Source organism: Microcebus murinus, chromosome 12, assembly GCF_040939455.1.
Source record: "Microcebus murinus isolate Inina chromosome 12, M.murinus_Inina_mat1.0, whole genome shotgun sequence".
Classification (NCBI taxonomy): Eukaryota; Metazoa; Chordata; class Mammalia; order Primates; family Cheirogaleidae; genus Microcebus; species Microcebus murinus.
The window spans coordinates 9300656-9325660 of record NC_134115.1 but is presented as its reverse complement, the minus strand read 5'-3'; the positions used below and the strand labels follow the sequence as shown (position 1 = coordinate 9325660).

The window sequence follows — 25005 nt, the reverse complement described above, 5'->3', positions numbered from 1 at the left end:
TATGTGTCCTTCAGTGTCTGTTGGGGGAAAGAAGTGATGACTAGTGATTACAGCTTGATTGCTGTAGGAAAAGGAAACCATAACAACTTGGATTTCTTCTCAGTTCTCCCATTTATCAGCATGTTAGGCAAATTCTTTAACTCCATAGCGTTCGTTTCTTCATGTACCTCTGTGACACCTCAGTTTTCCTCCTTTGAAAATTGGAGGATAATAATACACACCCTTGGGTTGCGCATAGCAAAGAATCAGATATCTGGCACCAGGAGGTACTCATTCATGCTGGCTCTCTTTATTTCCCTCCATCTGGCTCCTCTTGTCATCTGTCTTGTATAGTGTGTGCAGGAATAGGTAAGTACCTGATTCTACCAATGAGCATACCCAAACTGTCTATTTCTAGGTTGCTTTAAAATTCTATAAAACTATTTAAATGCTGAATAACAAATAACGTTTTTAACTTTGAATGCACACTCCTATGATAATAAATGACAATGTAGTTTTTAAGGAAGGAAATTAAACTATAAATGCCAAATGTGGTTTTCTTTGTACAGAATTTCTCCTGTAACTTAAACTCTTCCTGAACTCCTATCAGATTATTCACAAGTGGTTAGTTCTGACATGTGTGATGTAAGAAAGAAAAAAAGAAAAGAATATTGTAAGTGTTAAAATAGGTTGGTTTAGATAAGCAAAACAATTTCCTATATTCTGTAGGGACAGAATATAAACTTACTATATCCATCCAAGCCTAAACTTAAATAATAGCTATAAAAAGCAACATGAAGCTAAATTTTAACATCCTTCCAATCAATAAAACCAGTGGTTAGGTTAAATCCTGCATTTTTGCAGTTCCATGAATTATCTACAATAAGGAATATAGGAGTAATAACAAGTTCTGGCAGGGTGAGGGAGGAACAGGTAAGATAGTATGTCCTACTTTTCTGGATGTGCTGGTACAGTGTCTGGGAGAAATGAAAGTCAAGGTGACCAAATAAAATCTGGCAATTTGAGTATGAAGCTTAGGAATATTTAGAGCTTAAAATAGATATTAACTCATTAGCATATGTTAAAGCAATGTGATTAATGGAGGTGCTCTTTTATGTTTATTTAATGAATGAAGCAGACCATGAGGGAGAGCCAGAATGGGAAGAGAAGAGGACCAAGAGGGATCTGGGGAGCATCAACATTTAAGATATGGACAGGGTGGGGGGGCAGTACAAGATACTGAGGAAAAAAGTCAGAAAAATAGTGAGCAGAATGACTTCCAAGAATAGGTTAAACAATAAGAAAAGGACAAGAAAAGAGCTGGGCATGGTGGCTTATGCCTGTAATCTCAGTACTTTGGAAGGCTGAGGCAAGAGGATCACTTGAGGCCAGGAGCTTGAGATCAGCCTAGACAACATAATGGGAAACAGGCTCGAAAATAAATGAAAGCGAAAAGGAAAGGGGATGGGAAAGGAAAGAGGGAAGGGGAGGGAAGGGAAGAGAAGAGAGGGAGAATGGGGGAGAGGGAGAGGGAGAATGGGGGAGAGGGAGAGAGAGAGAGAGAGAAAGAGAGAGAGAGAGAGAGAGAGAGAGAGAGAGAAAGAAAGAAAGAAAGAAAGAAAGAAAGAAAGAAAGAAAGAAAGAAAGAAAGAAAGAAAGAAAGAAAGAAAGAAAGAAAGAAAGTTGGCAAAAAGAAGGCTGATTAGATAGGTTTGGAGCCACTGGGAATTTTGAGATGACAGTTTTACTAGAGCCATAAATGCAGAAGCAGAATTGCAGAATAAGCATAAATGGGAGGTGAACATTTTCCATAGATTACTTTTTAAAAGAAATTGAGTGGAGAATGTAATGAAGGAATAGATGGCAGTTTGAGGACAAACAGGATGTAGGAAGATTCTTTTTAGCTGGCAGAAGCTTAAGCATATTAGTAGAATAAGAACAAATTAAGATTAAGCATAATGCCTTGTTCCTGATTCAAGTATGCTATCAGATAGGCTCCATTGTGACCCCACCTGGCCACAGTCACTGCTCATTGCTGTCCATCTGAGCTCTAATGTCATGCTCTCTAGATAGTTTAGTCTACTTAAGAATTTGCATTCAGGTTTATGTCATGAGTCCAAAAGGATGGACACGGGGGAGGTATGAATTCACATCCAAAACTAGACCAGCCAACTTCCTGACCCAACACCAAGGGATTTATGACCAAGTTACTCACCTTTTAACATTCATATGTTATCTTTTGCTGTCATGGACAAGTTCATGATGATGCTCTTTCAGTTATGATATATAAACCTACTGGCTGCTCACATGTTTATCTGTTTTATTATTTGTCTCTTCCAAACTAGACTATGTCAAACTGGTATCTTTGATTTGTGTTACATTTATGGTAGAACTTCCCTTATCTCACAAACAAAGTACATTTAAAAACATAGGACATCATTTTTGGAAACTACGCTATATAATAGTAAGACCATTACACCTAACTCTTTACCATATAACAGTATTATATATATCTCATTCCAAATATTTTCTTGCCTGAAAACTATGGCTTCTATTCATGACGATTCTGATTCAGATGCATCAACTCTAAGATCATCTTAAGGAGAAATAATATCTTTGCAACACTGAATGTTCCCCAAGTGTGGTCTCTGCCCCTCCTTATATTTAAGTCTTCTTTAATTTTATAATTTTCTCTGATGATATCTTACTCATTTTTTGTTCTATTCTTAAGCACTTGATATATTTTTTTAAATATACTTGATATTTAAATCACTTCTCTTCCTTAATTTCATTATCTCACTGTATAAAATTATATTTTATTTATTTTATTTTTTGGCAGTCTAACTTATTTTTATTAAAATATATTTCCAATCTGATACCTGAGTTGTGGAAAATCTTTGCCCAACATCAATGATCACATGCAGCAATAAAAGGTTTTATATCCTGGCAAGTAGGGGGTGGGCAGGCCCCTAATTAGGACTCTCACATTTCAGATATCCTTTTGTTCCCTTTGCCAAGTTGGAATAAAAGATTTATCTTAATCCTAATGGATTTGACAGGCCTCAATTTTCACATTAGTTTACTGTCTGATGTTTTGTGAGGTGGAACATCTTTTAATTTTCAGCAGAGAGAGCACCTTTTTAGCAAGAGAGCTTTTGTGATGTCAAAGCAGTTAAAGATCCTCTAAAAGTAGAACCATCAGCATGGTGGATCACATGAGAGCACAGCAGAACCATGAGCCTTCCCAGCGACACATATGCAGCATTCTGGGCCTCTTTGGGAGGGCTAAATGCAATTCATTTTTATATTTTCACTATGTATCTGGAAAACTCTAAGGATAATTTTAATAATTTATCTGAAAATTCTTTCAGATTTTCTATATATGCAATCATATGATAAGGGGATAATAACAATTTTTCCTTCATTTACTTTTTTCCTAATTTAATGAAAAATTTATTTTTATTTTCTGTGCATGAGTTATATACAATTAAATTGTCAATATTAATTATAACAATGAAAACATCAATAAGATTTTCATGAACCAACTGCAGTTACATATGCTTCATGAAGCCCCAAGCTCAAAACTAGCATGAGTTAAATACAACTCACACGGCAGTTTTTTAATTTCCTTATACTTCTTCTTTGTCTTGTTTTACTGCTCTGGCCAGGACCTTCTGTAGGCCTCATTGTCTTGTTCCCAGGAAGGGAAAACTTTTAATATTTCATCATTGAGTATTTTTAATAACAGCTTTAGTAAAATATAATTTATGTACCATAAAAGGCACACTTTATATAGTTCAGTGGTTTTTAATATATGCATATTTGGGAGCCATCACTATTACCTATTTTAAGAACATTTTGTTCATCCTATAAAGATAAAGATAAAGATATCCTATAGTCATTAACAGTCATTCCTCACCCTCTCATTCCCTCACTTTAGGCAATCACTAATGTGCATGTGCACATTAACCCTATGGATTTGCCTATTACAGACATTTTATATAAACGGAATTATTCAATATTTGGTCTTTTGTGTCTGGCTTCTTTCACTGAGCATAATATTTTTTTGAGGTTCATCCATGTTGTAGCATGTATCAGTATGTCATTCCTATTTATTGCCAACTAATATTCCATTGTATGGATATGCAACATTTTATTTATCCATTCATCAATTAACAAACATTTACATTGTTTCTACATTATGGCTGTCATGAATAGAGTAGCTATGAATATTTGTGTGCAAGTTTTCATGTCAACATACATTTTTAAAAATTTTTTTGGATATAGAGCTAGGAGTGGAAGTATGTTGCTTTCTGTAGATATTCTGTCAGACTAAAGAAGTTCCCTTCCATTCCTACTATGGTAAACATTTCCTCCCTCCCTCCCTCCCTCCCTCCCTCCCTCCCTCCCTCCCTCCCTCCCTCCCTCTTCCTTCCTTCCTTCCTTCCTTCCTTCCCTCCCTCCCTCCCTCCCTCCCTCCCTCCCTCCCTCCCTCCTTCCTTCCTTCCTTCCTTCCTTCCTTCCTTCCTTCCTTCCTTCCTTCCTTCCTTCCTTCCTTCCTTCCTTTCTTCTTTAAACATTAATGCATGGTGAATTTTATCAAAACCTTTTTCTGCATCTATTAAGATGATCACACAATGTTTGGATTTTTATCCTTAAATTAACCTATGATTTCTTCAATAAACCCAGCATAGTCATGATATATTATCCTATTTATATTACTGTTGGATTTGGTTTGCTAATATACATACACATATATATTTTAATCTATGTTCATTACTGAGATTGACCTATAAAATTTTCCCTTCTTGTAATGATCTTGGCAGTTTGTAATATAGTTATGCTGATCTTAAAAAAAATTGTTTGGTAGATTTCACTGATGAACAACATAGGCCTGTGGTATTCTTTGTGGGAATGTTTGAAATAATGGGTTCAATGTCCTTAATAGTTGCAGACAATTCAGATTTTCTGTTTTTTCTTGTAAGAATTTTGTTAAGTTGTATTTTTCTAGGAATTATTCATATCATCTAAATATACCAATTTACTGGCATAAAATTGTTCATTATATGTTCTTGTTTTCTTTTAAATGCTTTAAGAATCTGTGGTGATTGCAAATTTTTCTAGTCATCTGTACTTTTTCTCTTTTATCATGCATCAGTCTTGTTACAGCTTTTATTAGACTTGCTTTTAAGAACACAATTTTTGAGATGAAGAAAAAGTATTTGACAAAATTTCACATCCTTTAAAGATAAAAATCCTTGAAGGCCATGCCTGTAATCCTAGCACTCTGAGAGGCCAAGGCAGGAGGATCGCTTGAGGTCAGGAGTTAGAGACCAACCTGAGCAACAGCAAGACCCCATCTCTACTAAAAATAGAAAAAATTAGCTGGGTATGGTGGTGTGTGCCTATAGTTCCAGCTGCTCAGGAGGCTGAGTCAGGAGGATCTCTTGAGCCCAGGAGTTTGAGGTTACTGTGAGCTAGGCTCACTCTAGCCTAGGTGACAGAACAAGACTCTGTCTCAAAAAAAAAGAAAAAAGAAAGAAAAGAAAAGAAAGACGATAAATATCCTCAAAAAATTAGCTATAGAAAGAATGTACCTCAACATAATAAAGATCATTTTTGACAAGCCCATAGTTAACATCATACTCAATGGTGAAAAGCTGAAAGCTTTTCCTCTAAGACTGGGAGTAAGACAAAGCTGCCCACTCCCACTACTTCTATTCATTCAACAGAGTACCAGAATTCCTAGCCAGAGCAATTAGGCAAGAGAAAGAAATACAAGGCATCCAAATTGGAAAGGATAAAGTTAAATCTTTGCAGATAACATAATTTTACATATAGAAAATTCTAAAGATGCCACCAGAAACTGTTAGAACTAATAAACAAATTCAGCAAAGTTGCAGGATATAAAATCAACTTACAAAAATCAGTAGTGTTTCTATATACTAACAGCAAACTATCTGAAAAAGATATCAAGAAAGCAAGCCCATTTATAATAGCTACAAAAAAAAAAAAAACTTAGCAGTATACAAGGAAGTGAAAGAACTTTACACTGAAACCTTTTGATGAAAGAAACTGAAAAAGGCACCAAAAAATGGAGAAAGGTAACCCTTGTTAATGGATTAGAAGAATTATTATGATTAAAATACCCATACTACCCAAAGTGACCTACAGATTTAATGTAATCCCTATCAAAATTCCAATGACATTTTTTTTTTTTGAGACAGAGTCTCGCTCTGTCACCCCAGCTAGAGCACAGTAGCATCATTCTAGCTCACTGCAACCTCAAACTGCTAGGCTCAAATGATCCTCCCACCTCCGCCTCCCAGACTGTTAGGATTACAGGCATGAGCCACCACCCTGGCCCCAATGACATTCTTAACAGAAATAGAAACAAACAATCCTAAAATTTGTATGGAACCAGGAAAGACCCTTAATAGCTAATGCAATCTTGATCAAAAAAAGCAAAGCTGAAAGCATCACACTACCTGATGTCAAAATATATTACAAAGCTTTAGTAACCAAAATAACAACATGGTATTGGCATAAAAATGGACTCAGAAACCAATGAAACAAAATAGAGAGCCCAGAAATAAATCCATGCATTTATAGCCAACTGTTTATAGCCAGCTCATTATAGTCGCTCACACTTCACCTACAAGCAGGCTGTCCTGACTGCCATAGCAGTGGGAACACAAGGTTGCAAATCACACATGTGCTCTAAAAGTGTCTAATTATATTGGCCAAAGGAAATTGTATGGTCCCATCTAACTTTGGAAGGGTCCAGGCAGTGCAGTTCCATCATGTGCCCAGAGAGCTAAAACAGCACTAATGACCAGCACACAGCCCACCCTTGTTGATGTGCAGATGGGGAAAGGTAAGGCCAGACAATGTGCTTCTATAGCACGTCTCAACAAGACATTAAATGAGCTGTTAAGCTACTGAAATATAATTCACATACCATCATATTCACTCTTTTCAAGTGCACAGTGCAGTGGTTTTTAACATTTCTCTACATATAGGGTTGTAGATTTTTAAGTAAGTATATCAGCTGAGCAGGCAATTAGAAAGCCAAGGAGTTGGGACTTGAGTATGTATGGGGGGGGGGGTTGGGGGAAGAAAGCCAAAGAGAATATTAGAAGGGATGTTTTCCCTCCAACCCTGGTGTTATTCCAGATACTTCTGCTCCATCTGAGCCACCGTCCTCAAATTCCATCCCCAAATGAGCCTTTCACATTGGTCCTCTCCTTTCTCCCACCACTAACTCAGCTCAATTCAGGCCCTACACATCTCTCATTTGGATAGTTGCAATAGACTAATTCCACCCACCAATTCTTCCTCTGGAAAAAAAGAAGTTTTTTCCTGGTTATAAAAACACTATACTCTATCAAAATGTCAATGGCCTTTTTTGCAGAAATGGGAAAGTTGATCTTCAAATTCATATGGAAATACAAGGAACCTCAAATAGCCAAAACAATCCTCAGGGGAAAAAACAAAGATGGAGGTCTCACACTTCCAGATTTCAAAAACCTACAAAAACCTTCTTGCAAAGCTACAATAATCAGCTTATGTCTGTGTGATGCTGTAATAAGGATAGACATATAGACCAATGGAATACTGAAAGTCAGTGATACATCTACAGCCAACTGATTTTCAAGAAGGGTGGCAAGACCAATCAATGGGAGAAAGAACAGTCTCTTCAAATGATGCTAGGACAACTGGATATCCATATGCAAAACAATGAGGTTGAACCAACTCCCACCAACTCAGCTCAATTCAGGCCCTACACATCTCTCATTTTGACTCAGAAACCAATGAAACAAAATAGAGAGCCCAGAAATAAATCCATGCATTTATAGCCAACTGTTTTTTGACAAAGCTGCCAAGAGCAGGTAATGGGGAAAGGATAGTTTCTTCAATAAATGGTGCTGGGAAAACTAGATATCTACATGCAAAATTAAATTAGACCCTTATGTCACACCATAAACAAAAATTGACTCAAAATGGATCAAAGAATTAAACGTAAGACCCCAAACTATGAAACCACTAGAAGAAAACATAGGGGGAAAGCTCCAGGGCATTTGTCTGAGCAATGATTTTTTTGGTTATGACCCGAAAAGCACAGGTAACAAAAGCAAAAATAGACAAATGCGACGTCAAACTAAAAAGGTTATGCACAGCAAAGGAAACAAACAAGTGAAAAGACAACCTACAGAATGGGAGAAAATATTTGCAAACTATACATCTGCTAAGTGGTTAATATCTAAAATATATAAATAACTCAACAGTAAGAAAAGAAATAACCCAATTAAAAAATGGGCAATGTACTTGAAAAGACATTTCTCAAAAGAAGATATATAAATGGCCAATAGGTATATGAAAAATGTTCAATCATCAGGAAAATACAAATTAAAACCACAATGAATTATCTATCACCTCACACCTCTTAGAATGGGTATTATCAAAAACACAAAAGATAACAAGTGTTGGTCAGGATAAAAGTATTGATGAGGAGAAAAGGGAATGCTTGTACACTGTTGGTGGGAAAGTAAATTAATATAGCCATTATGGAAAACTGTGTGGAGATTTCTAAAAAATCACATACAACTAACATATAATCTAGCAATCCCACTACTGGGTATTAACAAAGGAAAAGAAACCAGTAAATCAAAGGGATAACTGCACCCCCATGTTTATTGCAGCACTAATCACAATAGCAAAGATATGAAAACAACCTAAGTATCTATCAGTGAATGCACAGATAAAGAAAATGTGGTATTTACATACAATAAAATACTATACAGCCATAAAAAGAAGTAAATACTTGCAGGATAAACCTGGAAGATATGCTAACTGAAATAAGCCAGTAGAGAAAGATAAATACTGTATGATCTCACTTGTATGTGGAATCTTAAAAAAAAAAAAAATATCTAACTCCTAGAATCAGAGAGTAGAATAGTGATTACTAGAGGCTGGGGTGGGGGGAATGGAGAGATGTTGTGGTCAAAGGGTACAATGTTTCAGTTAGACAATAGGAATGAATAGGAATGAATGATAGGTATTTGATGGGATGGATTAAAAGAAAAAAGGAAAAAAGCCTCAACTTTTGGCATTGTTGACCTTCTATATATATATTTTTTCATTTCGCTGATATTTTTACTCTCTAATATTTCTGGCAAACAATCCCAGGGCAAAAAGCTATTCATAGTAATTTCCCAGATCTGGGTGGGCCCAGTGGTTCCACGCTATCTTCTCACCTCATTAATGATTTTCAGATGTTTCTATATGTAATCTAGCTTTTTTAGTTACTTCAATGGGAAGGTTGGTAGAATAATCCAATGTATCGGTATTAAATAGTGAAATTTTTAACTGTGAAAATAAAGCAACTGCCACACTTCAGTGTGAATTAGTTTAAAAGACATTTAAACTATGGCCTGAGGAAGGAAAGTTTAGTTCTAGAACAGGCCTAAAGCAAGATAAGACTCCTGTTTCTGAGTAATGGCCCTACTTAAAATTTCCAAAATTTAGCTTTATTTGGGTATGAATATCTATAAAGTCGTCATATGGTAAGCAATTGAACCCTTAAAAGAAAAACTCGCTGGTACTCTAGACCACAAGGGGAAAATACCGAAAAGGTGACATTACTTAAGACAAATGGCATCTGAAGGAAATGTTCTGGAGTCTAAATCCTCACAGGCAAATAATCTTGTGGCATGGGTAATGCTTGCTCTACTTATGTCCTTTTGGTGACCAATACCACACTCCCACAGAGTGTTGTCAGAGCCAAGTTTCAGGACATAACCATGTCTGCAATAATAAAAGGGGCAGAAGAAAACATAATACCAGCATTTTCCATGTGCTAGTGCGGTTAAAATAGTTTCTGCAAAAGGACTCATGTAACAGTCCATTAAACCATAAAATTCTAGAGCAGGGACCTCAGAAATGATAAAATTTGGTTTTTGGCAACCATGTCCATTTTAGCATGGCAGTTATTGGTACTCCTCAATGCTGTTACTTTAAGAGTTACTTCTTTTTATGATTGCTTATATTGTTTTTAAAAACTATTCTTTTCTGACCTGGTTATAAAAAGCTCAAAACATGATAAAAATATAGAATTACATAGTAAAAGTCTCCCCATAATTCCATCACCCAGAGACAACTACTGTTAACAGTTTGTTGTTTATTCCTTCCAATTTGCTTTCTAGTAATATACTAAATTACATACATCAAAAGAAGATAAGACCATAATACATGTATGGTTTGAAAATCTCTTTTTTCCTCTTGGTATACTCTGGCCAACTCTGCATGCCGGTATTAGTGGAGTTACTTCAGTCTCTCCAAATTGCTTTATGGTAAGTCCATTGTTCTCTACCAATACACAACTTTTTTTTTTTTTTTTTTTAAATCCATGATTACAGTGCTTCAAAGTACTTCCCTGGAGACACACTTCTGCACAGAAAGATGTGTTTCTATAATGGATTCCTAAAATGAAATGCTGGAACAGACAGTATAGCTGCCGTTAAACTGTTCTCAAAGAACATGAGCATTTCTGTTTGTCCTACACACTGGCCAACACAGCATGTCAACATTTTTTTTCCCCCAAACCCAATGTATGTGTTTCAAACCAGGCCATGATTTTTGATTAATAGTGATCTTCAAGCCTCAGTGAATGTTGGAATTATTTGGATAATTTTCAAAAATATTGATATATAACCTCTATCCCCAAATTTTTGTCATCAACTGTGGGGCGCGGTGTCAACGCCATTTACAAGTTGGCGCCTGTTTCCGGCTTTGCCTAGAGCAGCAAACAAGTTCAGCGCACGCGCAATTGTCGGTTGCCCTGTGGCGCAAGCATGCAAACGAAGGGTCCTGCTATGGACTAATGCTTTGGTGGCTCGACAGCTGAGCGGCCTATCCCAGCTTAGGGGTTGTGCTTCTGGGGTATATAGCAGCCTGCGCGCTGCCGGGCTGGGTCTTCCGCATCATGTAAGTCTAAAGGGAACCCCATTAAAGCACTGTCAGAAGAACTCCGGTTGCCGCGTCTTCCTTGCTGGCGAGGCGGGCGCGACAAGTGGTGCCGAAACCCGGGAACCGAAACAACTTTGAAGCACCAGCGGAGACGACCTCGACAGAGGTGAGTTCAGAACTGACGTGTGGGACGGCCAAAACTCCCCTGCTTCCAAAAAATGGGTAATATTCCGCTGCGGCGCTTTTTGTGGCCTATTAAGAACCTCTTAGCATCACAAGGAGTGCACTGTGAGGAAAGGACCCTCATAAAATTTTTGAAGGAGGTGGACCGTGTAGCTCCTTGGTTCCTCCACTCGGGTTCTTTGACTATTCCCTCTTGGGGGAAGTTAGGACGGGACCTTCGTGGCGCAGGACTTTTAAAGCCAGGCACTCTCCTTGTTCACAACCTAATTATGGAGTGCCTGCATGATGAAAGCTCAGGCCCGCGCGTAGCAGCTAGCCAAAGAGCACTGAGTGACTTGCAAGAAGCAAGCTCAGAGAGAAGCAGTCAGGGAGGGACCGCGGTAAAAGGTGGAAAAAAGGAATATAGAGCTCAAAAAAGGAAAATGCAGGGAGGGAAAGCGCAGCCCGATCTGCCTAATTGTGACCCCTTATCAGATTTTGACAATCTACATTTATCTGACACTGCTGACTCTGAGTCAGACTGCGAAAATAGCCCAGAGTCAGATGAGGAACTAGAAAAGAAAGAGGAACCAGTTTTTCAGGAAGCTGCCGGTTGTGAGCGGTACCGCCCACCTCCGCATGCCCCGCCTTGGGAAGGGCTGGGTTTTTCTTAGGGGCCGCTGGCCGCTGGGGATCCTCTGCCCATACCCTGGAATACAGAGGAGCCAGTGTGGGTGCCTCAGTGGCCCTTACCCTCTGAAAAGTTACTCGCTGCCCATAATCTAGTGCAAGAGCAGCTTACTCTTGGGCATCTTGAACCCTCTCAATCTCCTTGGAATACCCCTATTTTTGTGATTAAGAAAAGGTCTGGTAAATGGAGACTGTTGCATGACCTTAGAGCAATTAATGCCCAGATGCAGCTTATGGGGCCTGTTCAAAGAGGACTGCCCCTTCTCTCAGCTTTGCCTAAACATTGGAGTCTAATTATCTTGGACATCAAGGACTGTTTTTTCTCTATTCCCCTGCACCCACAAGATAAAAGCAGATTTGCATTCACGCTTCCTTCCATAAACCATGAGCAGCCTGATGCAAGATATCAATGGCAGGTTTTGCCTCAGGGCATGGCTAACAGTTCCACTATGTGCCAACTTTATGTGGCCTCGGCTATCCAGCCGGTTAGGCAGAAGTTTTCAAAGGTAAAAATTATACACTATATGGATGATATTCTCTTGTGTCATTGTGATGATGGCGTACTTCGCCAAGCTTATGCGTCCCTTCAGGCTCACTTAAAGGAAAAAGGCTTGCTGGTCGCTCCAGAAAAGGTGCAAGAGGGAGAAGTAGGCGCGTTTCTTGGTAGTAGCATTCTCCCTGACAAAATTGTGCCTCAAAGACTGTCCATCCGAAGAGATGCTTTGAGGACCTTAAACGATTTTCAAAAACTGCTAGGGGATATCAATTGGTTTCGACCTTTTTTATGTCTTACCACAGCAGAACTGAAGCCATTATTTCAGATTCTAGAGGGAGACTCACACATCACGTCTCCTAGAACTTTGACTCCTGAGGCCCTAAAGGCTCTTCATAAGGTAGAAGAAGCCATTCAAAAGGCGCAACTAGTGCGCATTCAACACCATGATCCTTTCTCCCTCTGTGTACTCCCTTCTCCCACGCTCCCTACGGTAGTGCTTTGGCAGGATGGTCCCCTTTTATGGGTGCATCCTCAAGCCTCTCCAGGAAAGGTGATTGGCCATTATCCTACCTGTGTGGCCGAGATAGCTTTAAAGGGTATTAGTTTGGCTGTGTCCCATTTTGGGCGTCACCCTGATAGCCTGATTTGTCCATATACTGCCAATCAGGTGAACACCTTATGTGCCACTCTTGATGCATGGGCCATATTGAGATGCACCTTCCCAGGGAGCATTGACAACCATTATCCCAGACATGCCTTATTGCAGTTTGCAATGAGGAACGAGCTTATTTTCCCAAGAGTAACTTCGCTGCAACCTTTGGTTGATGCCTTGGATGTGTATACCGATGGCTCTAAGACGGGTATTGGGAGCTATGTCATTCAGGACAAGGTGTATACAAAACAGTTTAACTATTCTTCTCCTCAGCTAGTAGAGTGTGCCGTAGTCGGTCTGGTTCTCAGTACCATCACTGAACCTATCAACATCATCTCAGACTCCTTTTATGTGGTCAACGCAGTTAAACAGTTAGAGAACTCCTTTCACATTCTTGCCAAGAGTACTGTCTTTTCTGTATTTACAGAAATTAGGAATACTATTCAAAATAGGAAAAACCCATTTTCCATTCAGCATATCAGAGCTCATTCCTTGTTACCTGGACCTATGGCTGCGGGAAATGCTATGGCAGATCGCGCCACTCGCGCCCTCTGGGTGTCTGATGGCCACGCCGCCGCCATAGACTTTCATAAACTTTATCATGTGCCAGCTGAAACCTTACGACTTAAGTTCAGCATCACACGTGCAGATGCTCGTGAGATTGTACTGCAATGTCCAAGTTGTGCTCCTTATCGCACCGTTGTTCATAAGGGCGTCTCCTTATCGCACCGTTGTTCATACGGGCGTGAATCCTAGGGGTTTGCGTCCTCTACAACTGTGGCAAATGGATGTAACTCATGTCCCATCCTTTGGGAAGCTTCAGTATGTTCACGTGTCTGTTGACACGTGCTCAGGCGTCCTTCATGCCACGCCTCTGGCTGGAGAAAAGGCAAGTTACGTTATCATTCACTGCCTAGAAGCTTGGGCAGCCTGGGGCAAGCCCCGGGTTATTAAGACAGATAATGGCCCGGCTTATACCTCAAAATCTTTTCAGCAGTTTTGCACTCGCTTGGGTGTGGAGCACCGTACCGGTCTTCCCTACAACCCTCAAGCGCAAGGCATCGTGGAACGTGCTCACGGCACGCTCAAAATGTACTTACAAAAACAAAAAGGGGGAGATGCCCTACAGCTAGGGCTATCACCCAAAGGACGCCTCTCCTTTGCTCTCTTTACTTTAAATTTTTTAAATTTAGATGTCAAGGGACGTTCGGCAGCAGACAGGCATGTCACGCCTGCTCCGCCACAGAAAGAATTAGTGAAGTGGAAAGATGTGTTGTCTAATCTATGGAAAGGCCCGGATCCAGTAATAATGAGATCCAGGGGAGCTATTTGTATTTTTCCACAGGACCAGGACAATCCCATCTGGGTGCCCACGCGGCTGACTAGAACGGTGCAGCAGCCTCTGGAGCAGCATGAAGATGTGCTGGCTACTCCTCCTGACGACAGCATGGATGATCGCGAGGATGGCAGCGGAGCCACGCTGGGGGATCCTGTCAGTACTTCCCCTGCCGATGCCTGTGACACATAACTCACCAATTTCCCCCCGCCTCTTTTCTACTAATGTTTCCCTGGGCACTGCGTACCTGCCGTTGGACACGCAGAGTAGTAAACTGGAGGGAAATAGATCCTTCTCCTTGAAGGGGACTTTGTGTTTTGTGTGGGGTTAACGGAAGCTGCACAGACTTGGCTCCCCTGTCCATAGTGGCTGGGGGTATGGCAGGGAATGCTAGTTTCGCATGGAATCTTAGCGACTCTTTTGAGGGTTCTGTGAGGGTGATTGCGGGAGGGCGAAACGCGACCTTTGCCCCTACACCTGTCTGTGTTTGGCCCCCGTTTATCTGGGTGGTATCCACGGAAAACCCTCTGGTACACATGTGAACTGTTCCTCTAATACGTGCAATTATACATTGTGTTGGAATGCCACGTCTCACCCCTCTGCCATTGTTACCTGCTTGCCTAGATACATTCCTGTTCCTGTTGAAGCTCCTAGCTCTATGACTCTGTTTCGGTCTTGCAGCCACGGCCGTCTTGCTGCTTGCTGCGGCTGGCAGCGGGCTGTGGGCCATCTGTAGGCTGCAGGCCCAGAGACGGAGGGACCATGTGGTATTGGCACAGGCATTTGCTGCGCTTGAACTGGGACAGCCTACACAGGTGTGGTTGACCATGCTAAAAGGTTAGCCTAGTTTTGGGTTGCACCCGCTCCTACCCCCAGGTATTTTAGTAGACATGGCCTTTGCACTCTGAGGGGTCTCTCCCATTGCACCAAATAAGGCATGTCTCCTATCCCACAGCCAGCCTTTGCACACCTCCGAGTTGTGCTCATTGCACGAGGTTAGGTGGTTGCTGGTGAAAGTGAGGCTCTGCAACCTTGATCGCACGGTCGAAGGACAGTGCTGAACGGTTGCTCAGCTCTCATTAAATTAATAAAACAGGGGGAGATGTGGGGCGCGGTGTCAATGCCATTTACAAGTTGGCGCCTGTTTCCGGCTTTGCCTAGAGCAGCAAACAAGTTCAGCGCACGCGCAATTGTCGGTTGCCCTGTGGCGCAAGCATGCAAACGAAGGGTCCTGCTATGGACTAATGCTTTGGTGGCTCGACAGCTGAGCGGCCTATCCCAGCTTAGGGGTTGTGCTTCTGGGGTATATAGCAGCCTGCGCGCTGCCGGGCTGGGTCTTCCGCATCATGTAAGTCTAAAGGGAACCCCATTAAAGCACTGTCAGAAGAACTCCGGTTGCCGCGTCTTCCTTGCTGGCAAGGCGGGCGCGACAATCAACATTTCACTGATAGTGAAAAAATAATTTTACTGTTTTAATGTACATTTCTTGGCTATTACTGAGGGTGAGAAATTATTTTCTTCTGTTTATTGACCACTGACATTTTCTATTCTGTGAACTGCCCATTTAATGGCTTTTGCCCATTTATGTACTCATCTTTTTCTTTTTGTCTTGTCATGACTTTTTTTTTTTTGAGACTGAGTCTTGCTCTGTCTTGCTGGCTAGAGTTCTGTGGCATCATCTCAGCTCACTGCAACCTCAAACTCCTGAGCTCAAGTGATCCTCTTGCCTCTGCCTCCTGAGTAGCTGGGATTACAGGCACATGCCACCTCACCTGGCTAATTTTTCTATTTTAGTAGAGATGGGGTCTTGTTCTTGCTCAGGCTGGTGTTAAACTCCTGACCTCGATTCTCCCCCTCAGCCTCCCCGAGTGCTAGGACTACAGGCGTGAACTACTGCACCCAGCTGTCTTGTAATGACTTTTTAATTGAGAAAAATAAATTTCTTTCAGAGTTTTAAAGGTATTTATCCATTATCTTCTTGTTTCTAGAGTGGCTGTTCAGCAGTCTGAAGTCATTCTAATCCAGATCCTCTGATTTACTTTTGTCTCTGCAAGTATGCAGGATCTTTTCTTTGTCTCACTATACTTAAGTTGCATAATTATGTGCCTTGGATATCCAACTCATTTCACCTATAATACTGAACACTCAGTGGGCCCTTTCATATTGGAAATCTGTGTCCTGTAATTCTGGGACATTTTCTTAAATTGTTTCTTCATTGATTTACATAATTTTCTCTGTTTTCTTTTTCTGGAACTCTTAACTAGACATTAAACTTCCTTGTCTGGTCCTTAATTGTATCCTTTCTCTTCGGTTTTCTAGCTACTTCTTTGCCTTTCAAGTCTTATTTTTTAGGAGGCTTCCTTAGCTTTATCTCCTAACATGACTATTAAGTTTCTTATGTGTGTTATCAAGCTTTCAATCTCCAAAGTTTTCTTTTCTGATGTGCATATGTATGGTGGGGGTAGGTTCTCAACACTAATGTTAGAATCTTCCCAAATGTTTAGTAATCCTGAGCTATTTGCTCAGGATTAAGAATACAGGATTAATTCTTCTGCATATAGCTATCCAGTTTTCCAAGCACCATTTATTGAAGAGAGATTCTTTTCACCAATGTATATTTTTATCTGTTTTATCAAAGATTAGGTTACCATATGCAGATGGTTTCATCTCTGGAATCTCAGTCCTATTCCAAAGATCGATGCTACTGTTCTTGTGCCAGTCCAAAGCTGATTTAATTATTATTGCTTTATAGTACAGCTTAAAGTCAGAAAGACTGATGCCTCCCAGTTTGTTCTTTTTACTTAAGATTGCTTTGGCTACACGAAGTTTTTTCTGGTTCCATACAAAGTGAAGAATTGTTTTTTCTAGATCTGTAAAGAATGAATCAGGATCCCTACCTCTCACATCTCACAAAAGTCCACTCAAGATGGATAACACACTTAAACTTAAGGCATGAAACCTTAAGAATCCTTGAAGAAGATGTTAGGAAAACCCTTTCAGACATTGGCCTAGGCAAAGAATTCTTGAAGAAGACCCCCAAAGCAATCACCGCAGCAACAAAAATAAACAAATGGGAACTGATCAAATTAAAAAGCTTCTGCACAGCCAAGGAAACTATCATTAGAGCTAATAGACAACCTACAGATGGGAGAAAATATTTGCTCTCTACACTTCTGATAAAGGTCTGATTACAAGAATCTATCTAGAAATCAAAAGAATAAACAAGAAAAAAATCAAACAACCCCATCAAGAAATGGGCAACGGAAATGAACAGAAACTTTTCCAAAGAAGACAGACTAATGGCCTGCAAACATATAAAAAAAGTACACCATCTCTAATCATTAGAGAAATGCAAATCAAAACCACAATGAGATATCACCTAACCCCAGTGAGATTGGCCTGTATCAAGAAATCCCAAAACAATAAATGTTGGTGAGGATAAGGAGAGACAGGAACACTCTTAAACTGCTGGTGGGACTGCAAATTAGTGCAACCTTTGTGGAAAAGAATTTGGAGATACCTCAAAGAGCTAAAAATAGAAATACCTTTTGACCCAGCAATAGCATTATTAGGCATCTACTCAAAAGGGCATAAAACATTATAAAGACATCTGCACCCGAATGTTTATGGCAGCACAATTCACTATTGCAAGGATATGGAAACAACCCAAGTGCCCGTCAATTCATGAGTGGATTATTAAAATTTGGTATATGTTTACAATGGAATATTACTCAGTTCTAAGAAACTAGCGAGCTAGCACTGCTTATATTATCCTAAGCCCATTATCCAAAGTGAGGTGACACAAGATCAGAAAAATAGGCTCCACATGTACTCGCCATCAAATTGGTAGTGACTAACACTATGGTGCTCAAATGGTGGTGGTGTTCACCAGGGATTCGGGGGTTGGGAGGGTAGACCCATATCTGAGGGATGTGGTAAGCACTGTGGAGGGGAAGGGCATATCTCTAACCCTTGCTAGGGATATAAAGATATAAAATGTAATCAAAATGTTTGTACTTTCATATTTTCTTGAAATAATAATAAAAAAAAGAATACAGGATTAAAACACCGACTGAAAGCTCTGAACATATGGGTGGAACTTATCAAGTTTGTGCTTGCAGCTGGGTTGTATTAATAGCTAGTTTGGTTTCTGAATATGGGGGCTCTCTGCTCCACCAGCCACCCACTTCACTGTCTAGATGCTCTAGGCCAAGTAGATGAGCACAAGGGTTCTAATATGGGGGCGAATGTCTAATATTTAGAACAAATCATGGAGACACCAAAGGATTGGGGTCATCTTCCCTGCTACTTTGAGTGCAGTTTTTGAACCTACCTTACTGTTCCCAGGATCTCTAACTTCCAAACTTGGAAGACCCCCAGAGCTGTCCTCTCCCATATGTTTTGGCCTATGGTATCTCCTTTCAGAGGGACCCTGTCTGCCTTTAATCTTTAAGGAATTTCTCCACATTACTTGTCTTCTATTATCTTTGCAGTATGTCTTACATTTTTAAAACAAATATAGTTTTCATTATTTTAGGCATTTGGGTGGCCCAAATCTTGATTCAGTCCCAGGTCTTGATTCAGTCTATCCAGGTCATTTTACAAAACCTTGATTTGGTCTATCCAGGTAATTTAAACAAAGATTTAGCTCCTCTGTCAAATAGTTTGGACCTCTGAAATACGGACATAAAAATTTTTGAAATAATTCGTTAGGCCTTTTATATATATGTTATTACTTTTCTTTTCAGAAAAATTTGAAAGGTACATATTATCCCAGTTTTACAGAAGAATGAACTTTAGCCAGAAAAAGTAAGTAACTTGACTCAAGTTTCCCCATAAGCAGCAGGGTTGCGCTTAGAATCCTGACTTGTCTCTTACTTGCTCATTTGCAGATGAAGAAAATAAGGCTAAAGTAGATAACTAATTGCCAGAGTAACAGATTATAATTAGGAGCCTCACAGCTATTTTGCACATTGCTTTTTATTATTTCATACTTAGAAGTTACATAATTTTCAATGACATTAATATGTAATTGCTTTTTGTTTTAACGATATTGTGGGGGAAACTGGGGTGGGCAAGTAGAGAGATGATAAAGTTAAATTAACATTAACCCGATTAAAAAGAAACTCTAGATACATACAGCCTTTAGTTGAACAAGAGTATCATTCCTATAGTATGATAAGGCTCAAAGAATATCATACTGGCTAGCATGAACAATGAACATTAAGATTTTTTTAAAGCAAATAGTCTGTGAAAACCACAGATTGCTTAATCAAGCTTATTTTTGTGCTTCCAACTGTGCCTTTCAAGGCTACAAAATGCTACTTCCCTTCCCCGCCCCTGTTTTCCACTTTTTCCTATGATTAAAAAAAAAATTTCCCTTGGTAACCATTTTCCCTGGTTATTTTCTTGGCTGATTTTCTGCACAAAGCACTGGAAGGCATTTATCCCCAAGGGAGGCAGTTATTTTAGATTTTACTAAGAAGTCAGCTAGCATTTTTCAACTTTCCCTTCTGTTCTTTGTTTTTAACGAAAGCTCTGATTTTGTTTCATTTTCAGCTGGAGACTTAAATGACACGAAGCAAAGCCTACTTAGTTTAGATTTCAAGGTAAAAAAGTTTTAAACTTTAAGTTTCTACTAAAGCATGTGGAATGGTTTTAATATTTGGGTATTTTATGTTGCAAATATGTTTAAGCCTTCAGTAAATTAGCTCTTTACTAATAGATTTTAAAAGTTCAAAGTATCTATTATTTTGTTTACTTGTGTTTTTCAGGATGTACTTCCCAAATATTTAAAACTTTACAGCATTGATTAAATTATTTTTATATGTTTAGATAGAATTATGTACTTAATAGAAGTATAAATTGGTATTAAAATTTCATTTTTTTTCTCAATTTTTAAGTCCTGAAAGAACATAAATGATAAATTAAAAATGTTTTCCACTTGAAACATGTTAAATGAAGTGAAAAGAGATAACAGACATCTTGGGATTTGTGTAGAAGTTTAAAATTCTAAATTAATATTTTTAAAGTTTACTTAAGACAACTGATGAAAAACTTTAAATGAAGAAAATAAGTTAATCAGCATTTTCAGATGATACTTAATGTTGGGATAAACACAATAAGTACCAGAAGGAAAAGATATACTTGATAAAAATGATACTGTGACTAGAGTGCCAGAAAATTTACCTCTAGAAACGTATGCACTCAATTATGAAGTTGTTTATTAAAGCAAATATTAAACGTAAAACAAAATTACATAAATGACTGAAAATAACAAAGATCTAAGCATCAGTTATAAAATTAGTATGGAGGGGCCATTTCATAAAATTTATTTAAACATTTCAAGTAAACAATTTAGATACTGATGTTTGTCAAAATTAAGATAGCTCTGTAAATTTATTTCTGTACATATTTATTCAGATTTCTGGATAAATAAAAGTGGGTCCGTTTGTCAGGGAAAAAGACAGGCTAAGAGAGGTGGTTTCCAGGATGAGGATACTGGGAGGGATGGGTGTGCTTGGCCTGGCCACAGTTGGCACGTTCTTTCCTAAGCACTCACTCAGGCAATGCCTGCTGCCCATAAGTGAGTGCTTATAGGGGGCTCAGAGACAGCAGGATGCCTGACACCCTCATGAAACTTTAACTCCAGAGCCCTCAGATCCAGAGCCTTACTCCTCACAACAGAATGGAGGGTCTGCACATATGATCGTCAAAGCAAGAAAATTTCAATGTACACACTTGATGCAATACAGAGCATTTATGATGTCCGTCAGAAGCCACCTGCCCTGTCACTCAGGAAATTCTAGTTCTATCCTGTCTTCCAGTTCATTTTTCATATTGCTTTCCCCTACTGCTGTTGCTATTCCTTTCCAACATACTGTACATTGCTCTCTGAATTGATTTTCAGGATTTCAGGTGCCAATCAGCTAATGTATTTGCTCCTTCTTTATATTCTGTATGTTAGTTTTTCTAAAATTAAAATAGATTACAAAACGCTCTTCAGATATAGTTACATTTCAATGACCTACAGTAACAGTTTTGAAATGACTACAGTAATTAATGTACATATATACTGAAAAAACATCTGTATGCTGAGGTCAGCTGACATGAAGATATCTTAGAGGCTGCCATTTGTTCAGCTAAGGTGACGAGGTGGCAAGTTGGAACATGAAACAAGTGAAACCTAACTAGAGGAGGATTATTCTGGCAGATGAAGTTATAAAAAGGACTACTAAGATTCAAGAGGGCAAACTGGGCACACACTGTGCCTTCTTCTCTTACTGAATCCCTAAAAATAACAGAAGATATATCACAAACAAATAAATACATGAATATATAGCTGCACTAGGAAATAAAAAGGGGAGCTCCTGGTGGACAGAAACTATGAGAAGTCCTTCGCAGATGAAGAGAAGATGGGAATGAATTTAAAGAGGGAAATGTGGCCTTGAATAGGCATGGGAAAAACTGAGTAAAGAGAGTTTGTATGGGAAAGAAAGAAGTTTTTAGCTTAGAAGATCCAAAGAAAGATAAATAAACAACTACCATCACCTATACTGAGGCACACTGTAGTAAAACTTCTGAATAGAAAAGATACGTTGAAAATTTGAAAAAACTTCTATAGAAAAAAAAAAAGTTTCTTATAAAGGGATGAGAATCAGATTCAAGTCAAACTTCATAACAGCAACACTAAATATAAGAAAATATCTGTAAAATATTAAAGGAAAATGATTGAAATGATTTTGAAACCATAATTGTATTTTCAACTAAACAGAATGATATTTTAAGATATATAAGAACCACGAAATTTTACAACCTACAAGATTCCCAGAGAGAAAGATATATTTCTGAAAGAAATAAGATGCATCTGAGGGGGCTTTTACTTCTGATAATGGCAGACAAGGAAGTCAAACCATTAAACCTGCTGAGAATAACTAGAAAAGTTGAGGAAAACAACAAGGCCAATATTTGGGATAGGACTGAAACCCAGAGAGGTCTGGAAGAGCTTTTCTTCTGGAAGTATCTGTGGATTCCAGCAGAGGTGGTTGAGGAGATTAGCAGAGCTTTAAAACAGCCTCATGAGGCTAGAGAGAAACAAACAAATAGGACCAAGCAAGCAGGGGGTGGGTGGTTGATGGTATGAAAAAGTAGTGCTAGTGAAGTCAGCAGGCTTTGGGTTGGACACAAAATGCAATTATTAATTGGATATGGTGAAGCCTAGCTTCAAATCATTCAATATATGACTGGTAGTGTCCTTAATCTCATCCCCAAAGCAGATGTATCTTCTTTGGATAGAGAATAACATCATTTTAGTCCTCAAAGTATTTCCATAATTTTTCATATACAATGGCTGGTACCCAATCAAAGCTCATCAGGCACATGAAGAGACAGAATAAGATGGCTAAAAAAACTAAAGAAACAACAGATAATAAAAATACTGTGTTTCCCCAAAAATAAGACCTACCCATAAAATAAGCCCTAGCAGGATTTCTAAGCATTTGTGCAACATAAGCCCTACCCCGAAAATAAGACCTAGTGATGGGTGTGGCTACGTAGCGTATCTGCACAACACATGCATTTTGTCGTGGAGCGGTAAAGAAGACGAGCAGCCCTTTTTATCTGCCCCATGAGAGCTCTATTGCTCCACATGAGAGATTGGGGCCATTGGTTCTAAAGGAAATAGAGTCGCAGGAAATTCAGGATGGAATTCGGGGTTTGGAGAGTTAAGATGATGTTCCAGAAGAAGACAACTTAACTAGAATAAATGTAGATTGTTGTACTGTACTTAAAAAAAAAAAATAACACATCCCTTGAAAATAAGCCCTAGGGTGTCTTCTTGAGGAAAAATAAATATAAGACCCTGTCTTATTATCGGGGAAACACAGTAGACACAAAGAAGATCCAGAAAACCTGGTCCTTGGACACAGACTTTAAAACAAATGTGATCAATATGTTCACAAAAGTGAAAGAGGAGAGATGAGCATAATAACTGCAATAGAGATTGTAAATAATAAAAAGAAAACTGAAAACTTGAAAACTAAAATAATACAATAAAAAAAAAACAAGGAAGTCAATGGATAGATTTAATAGCTGATAAACCATAGCTGAAGAGAGTGTTAATGAACTGGAAGATAAGTACAGAGAATAACCAGGATGAATCATGGAGTGACAGAAGGACAAAGGAGGGGAAAGTGACATTAAAGACACAATGAGAAGGCTACTATGCATGTAACTATAGTTCTAGAAAGAAAGAGGAGAGGGAAAGGTGAAGTACTATTTGAAGAGACTATTAGGGATGAGAAGTTTCTAAATTTTATGAACAATATCAGGCCTATAAATTCAAGAAGTGCTATAAATCCCAAACAGAATGAAAACAAGAAAATCATACTTTTATACACCAGAGCTAAATAGCCAAAACCCAAGGCAATGAGAACATCTTAAAGGCAGCCGGAAAAAAAGTTAATTTTAAAAGAGAAATAATTAGATTGAGAGATCACTTCTCAATAGAATCTATGTAAAAAAGAAGACACAGAAATTGTATCTTCAAGCTGGGCATGGTGGCTCATACCTGTAGTCCCAGCTACTCAGGAGATTGAGGCAGAAGGATTGCCCAAGGCCAGGAGTTCAAGATCAGCCTGGTCAACACAGTGAGATCCCATCTCTATAAAGTAATTAAAAAAAAAAGGAAAAACTCAGCTGGGTGTGGTACAATATGCCTGTAGTCCCAGCTACTGGTGAGGCTGAAGTGGGAGGACTGCTTGAGGCCAGGAGTTTGAGACCAGCCTGGGAAACTTAGCAAGACCTTGTCTCTAAGAAAATAAAAAAAAGAAAAAGAAAAGAGAAAAGAAATCATATTTTTAAAATGCTGAAAGAAAACATTTGTCAACCTAGAATTCTATATCCAGCAAATATATCCTTTCAGAATGAAAATCTTATATAAACATTTTCAGATAAACAAAAAAGAATTAATCATCAACAGACCTGCATAAAAGGAATTACTAAAAAGTGTTCTTCAATCAGAAAGAAAATAATCCTGATAGAAGATTAGAGATACAGGAAGGAATGAGAAAAACAAAAAGGATCAATGTTTAGGTAAATCTAAATAAGCGGTTCTCAACTGAGGGGCACGTTACATTTGGTAACATTTAGAAACATTTTTGGTTGTCACAATTAGGGGGGAAGGTGCTACTGGCATCTAGTTGTTAGAAGGTAGGGATGCTGTTAAATATCCTCTAATACACAGGCCAGCTATCTACAAAAAAGAATTATCTAGCTCAAAATGTTAACAGTGCCGAGGTTAAAAAAGCCTGGTCTACATGAACTTTGACAAAATGATGATATCAATCCTTTGAGGGTTTAAAATATATAGAGGTTTAAAATAAATGAGAAGGACAGAATATATGCTGCGATGGGATAACTGGAAAATTCATCCTGGTTCTTGTGTTATTCAGGAAGAGGTAAAGATACTAATTTATATTAGACTTTGGTAAGTCAAGGATGTATGTAGTAATCTCTACAAAGAACAGAATGGTAAATAATTACTAAGGAAATAATAAAAGCTAAGCAATCAATTAAAAAAAGAAAACAGGAAAAAGCGGAGGAAAATCTTATTTGATTTTCTATTTATTTTTGTGTCAGTATTACTAATCTGTATCTTTCCAGAAATATGTTCTTTTCATCTAAATTGATAAATTAAATTGCATAACATTGTTCATAATTTTA

At 38.7% G+C, this 25005-nt stretch overlaps 2 protein-coding genes and 1 long non-coding RNA gene across 5 annotated transcripts in view; 2 read left to right on the top strand and 1 right to left on the bottom strand.

The window, feature by feature from the left end:
• CENPP (centromere protein P) overlaps nt 1–25005 on the bottom strand; it is a 232289-nt gene that overhangs the window by 30381 nt on the left and 176903 nt on the right. The window lies entirely within an intron of this gene.
• LOC142874260 (uncharacterized) lies at nt 10689–15672 on the top strand. The gene is made up of 2 exons (XR_012922065.1): nt 10689–11113; nt 14293–15672. It is a non-coding gene; the product is annotated as an uncharacterized LOC142874260 (long non-coding RNA).
• Nucleotides 19761–25005, top strand: part of ECM2 (extracellular matrix protein 2) — a 32687-nt gene continuing 27442 nt past the window's right edge. For both annotated transcript variants that reach the window (XM_012747130.3, XM_012747129.3), the window contains exon 1: nt 19761–19892. The gene's annotated coding sequence lies outside the window, so the exon portion shown is untranslated. The remainder of the gene's footprint in view (nt 19893–25005) is intronic.